This window comes from Rhyacophila brunnea, unplaced genomic scaffold (genome assembly GCF_057557595.1).
Source record: "Rhyacophila brunnea isolate RB1 unplaced genomic scaffold, BYU_Rbru_1.0 scaffold_1, whole genome shotgun sequence".
NCBI lineage: Eukaryota > Metazoa > Arthropoda > Insecta > Trichoptera > Rhyacophilidae > Rhyacophila > Rhyacophila brunnea.
The window spans coordinates 24819098-24822722 of NW_028232751.1; the positions used below are offsets into that span (position 1 = coordinate 24819098).

The 3625-nt window shown below is 34.0% G+C and overlaps 1 long non-coding RNA gene across 1 annotated transcript; it reads right to left on the reverse strand.

The window, feature by feature from the left end:
• Window positions 1–359: 359 nt before the first annotated feature.
• Window positions 360–3192, reverse strand: LOC147079609 (uncharacterized). Its single transcript, XR_015070022.1, has 3 exons — window positions 3106–3192; window positions 2784–3014; window positions 360–746 (listed from the first exon to the last, which is right to left on the reverse strand). It is a non-coding gene; the product is annotated as an uncharacterized LOC147079609 (long non-coding RNA).
• Window positions 3193–3625: the final 433 nt, after the last annotated feature.

A 3625-nucleotide genomic window follows, 5' to 3' on the forward strand; every position in this document is an offset into this window, starting at 1 on the left:
TGGCTCTAAAAATTCAAAAAACCGATCATTGCAATTTTTTGTTCGCACAAAATTATGTAAAACACATGTCGTTTTCAAATAAGAATTGTGGTGGATACTTTTGTTTCTATTGGTCTATAAAATATTTGCCATTTTTGAGCCAATATGCCAAAGACATTTTCAACTACTCTTCTTGCACCGCAGAGTTTTAAATTGTAATTTTCTTTCAAAGGATCTGTCCTCGATTGTCTATATGGGAAGGGTCTCATTATATATGTTTTCAGACCGAAAGATTCATCTCCGATTAAGACGAGCTCGCAAGGTTGATTCTGTCCAGGGAGATTTTTAGGTCCCGGAACATTCGTTTTATTTGGTTCAAATCGTCTTCCCATGATGGAAGTCTCGAAAATTCCTCCATCGCTGTTCTTGCCAAAACCACCAATGTCGACGCATATGAATTTATAATCTGGTCCAACGATAGCCATAAGCACGATTGAAAATTTATTTAAATAGCACCAGTAGTTAGAGCCAGTTTTGCCTGGACACTTGATGGTGACGTGCTTACCGTCTACACTGCCGATACAGTTAGGAAATTGCCATAAATTCTTAAACCCTTCAGCAGATTGTTTCCAAGTTTCTGTTGTAGGTTGGGGTAAATATTCACTTTCTAATTTTCTGCATATAGCTTCACAAACTTGTGTCACGATTGCACTCACTGTTGAAAACTATGGCCAATTGTGTAGAAAGTATCACCGGTCGCAAGAAATCTGTAAAATAATTATTTTTGTTTAGGTGAACAAGCTAAAAAAAGATGGAAGAATTTACGGGACACATATGCAAAGGATCTCCGGTCCAGAAAAACAAAAACCGGCCAAGAAAACATATATAAGAAGAAATGGATGTAGGCCGACCAAATGTCGTCGTTCCGACCATTTCTGACGTTCGCCAAAATGTCATCCAACATATGCGAAGAACCTGACGACATACAAAGTTTTGATTGGATGGCCACGAAGATACGGAGATTGAAAAAATTGATATTTGAATTGAATTGAAATAAATATTAATTTTGAATAGTTTTATTTTAGAAATCTATTGAACTAAAAATATGTCCAGATATTATTGTGCCCTATTATATTATGTTCTTCATCATGGAATTGCTTATTGTAATGGTCAAGAATTACTGTACACGCATGAGTTGCCATCATCTTTTTTCATAGTTAATGTTATGTATGTAATTAAACCCAATTCTCTAAACGTCTATACTGAATAGTATCTTCTACTTTGCTGTATATACCTAACTGCCTTTTTCAATCTGGATCAGTAGGTATTTATTTATAATTTCTTATAGTAATTTTTTTTTTTTTTTCCCCCGACCATGTCCGATCCTGATAGGATCATATGGGCCTCCACAGAGTAGAGGTTTGTATTGACAGATTTTTGTTTTTTTACGAGAAATGGATGTCAGCCACTTGCTCAACCTATTAGGTCCATACCCTGACTCACACACAAATTGAAAAACAATATGCGTACTTGCCAGACCCAAGATTCGAACCTGAGACCCACGGCGTGATAGTCCAACGCTTAAGCCGTGCGGCCACCGTGGGTGTAGTACCGTAGCGTAAGTATAGTACTGAGATAAAATTCATGTCTAAATAAAACACGATTCTTGTCGGTTTACAGGAAACCAGCGGCAAACAAATTTTGAATAGTAATACTGTTCATAAATTTGGGCTCTATGTTACGACCGTACTCCCTGGATAAACGTCAGATTTTTATAGTCACTATACGAATTGAATATATATTGAATATAAAAATCTGACGTTTATCCAGGGAGTATGGTCGTAACATAGAGCCTAAATTTGCAATAATATAATATAATGTCAAAACGATCATTCAGTATTAATGTATATAAAAATAATAATGGAAGTAAGTACATAAATAAATTTTGTTTTCAATGTTATCATAATATTACATAATATACCTAAATGCTATGTTCACTTTCATGTGAAAACGTGTAATGTGTAATAACTTGACCGAGAGATGATGAGAAAAATGTGTGATCTTATAATGATTTATTTTATTGATTTACATAGATGCATGTTTAATATCTGTTATGCCAGGAAGTTGTATGTGTGTTTTTACTATTTACTGTTTCCTTGCCTTTTAATCTTTACTTAAATTACTTTTTTTTCATCTTACTATTTTTATTTCCAAAGTTTTGGGTTTATGTTCCGGAATTATTGTGTTTAATAAATTTATTATAAATTTTCAAGATATTTTATTACATATCTCTCCATCCATACACCTAAAACACACTATAATTTTTATTGATTAAATATTGTAATTTGCTAAAATGCAATGCCAACTGGTAAAGTAGTACAGTGAGTAGGTATAGACAGTACTGGCAAAGGGTGACTTGGAAAGAGGTAGGCTGTGGAGATCAAAGAAAAAGAGCATACTTGTCAGGTATACTCATGGGAAATAAGACGATATTACTAATGAATAGGTACACGCTAATGTCAACATCACACTAAATCGATGAAATTACAATAGCTCACTGACAATATAGAATTGAGCAATGAATATAAATTATATATTTTGCAAATCGATCATTTGACAGTTGTAGTTGATTTGTGAATATCATCCATTTCCGATGTGATAAACATCTTTTTAAATGTTGTCAGTGCTTTGTGAAAACAGTCTATTGAATTGTGCGAATATATATTCCCCATAATCTTTGTGATTCTATTTAGACATGTTGATAATAATACTTAATTATATCATTATACATCATCTTTTTTTACCTCAATGCAATACTTAGCCGTTCATCAGGCGAGATGGCTTCGCGATAGTTTGTATCACATTTTCGAATGTCATTTGTGATGGCATTCAATATTTCGTCAAAACATTCGAAGGTCATACGAAAATAAATGTAGAAACGCTTTTCATATTTGCGTAGTTGAGGCATCAAAGTGTGGTATTCTCCATACCTTCTTCTCTGTAAATTGATGTCATGAATCCATTTTCTTTTTTCCCTGAGAAGAAAAATAGTAGGTAAATTAGTCGAAAATGGTTTATGAATTGGATGAAAATAAATAAAACACGTAATGGTGTGAATAGTCAAACCTGGCATTATCATCCTCTTCCAAGCATAGTAATAAAAACGCTTCTTCGTCGTTCGTTGTCGAGTACATTTTGTTTGTTTGTCAAGACTTGTCACTTTGACATTAGTATTTAGTCTATGGCTGCCTCCAATGCTGCCATCTTGTTTTCAGATAATTAAAATACACTTTACGCGAAGTGGGTAAAAGTTGTAGCAATTCTGAAAGCGCTATAGTGTACGTGTATTTTTTATATTTAATTCATAAAAATTATAGAATAATTGGCGTAAATATTAATAATATTTACAATTTTAAATCTGGCGCGTAAATAAAATTATTTAGTCTATGGCTGCGTCGCTGACGCTTTGGTGTGGGGCCAAACGCGAAATTCGCATCAAATCCATCAAATCCAAACGGTAACAGCGATAGCGAGGGCGTTGCGAATTCGCTGCGAATATTCGCTTTGGTCTGAACTAATCACCTACAGCTGTGATCTCTTCAAGGAATACAAGCTAGAGGTGAGATGATTACCCACTTTACAGAAA